The sequence below is a fragment of the Melanerpes formicivorus genome, unplaced genomic scaffold (genome assembly GCF_026170545.1).
Source record: "Melanerpes formicivorus ecotype bairdi unplaced genomic scaffold, bMelFor1.0.p_v2 SCAF_2686, whole genome shotgun sequence".
Classification (NCBI taxonomy): domain Eukaryota; kingdom Metazoa; phylum Chordata; class Aves; order Piciformes; family Picidae; genus Melanerpes; species Melanerpes formicivorus.
The window spans coordinates 28431-29009 of NW_027145037.1; positions in this window are offsets into that span (position 1 = coordinate 28431).

A 579-nucleotide genomic window follows, 5' to 3' on the forward strand; every position below is an offset into this window, starting at 1 on the left:
GTTGGTGGCCGGGGGAGGACAACACAGGGGGGGAGGACACAAGGGGGGAGGACACCTGGGGTCTCCAGGAGGTCTTTTGGGGTCTCCAGGAGGAACCAAGAGGTGCCAGGAGGTCTTTTGGACTCTCCCTGAGGTCTTTTGGGGTCTCCAGAAGGAACCAAGAGGCTCCAGGAGGTCTTTTGGGCTCTCCCTGAGGTCTTTTGGGGTCTCCAGGAGGAACCAAGAGGCTCCAGGAGGTCTTTTGGGCTCTCCCTGAGGTCTTTTGAGCTCTCCCTGAGGTCTTTTGGGGTCTCCAGGAGGAACCAAGAGGTTCCAGGAGGTCTTTTGAGCTCCCCCTGAGGTCTTTTGGGGTCTCCCTGAGGTCTTTTGGGGTCTCCAGGAGGAACCAAGAGGCTCCAGGAGGTCTTTTGAGCTCTTCCTAAGGTCTTTTGGGTTCTCCAGGAGGTCTTTTGGGATCTCCAGGAGGAACCAAGAGGTTCCAGGAGGTCTTTTGGGCTCTCCCTGAGGTCTTTTGGGGTCTCCCTGAGGTCTTTTGGGGTCTCCAGGAGGAACCAAGAGGCTCCAGGAGGTCTTTTGGGC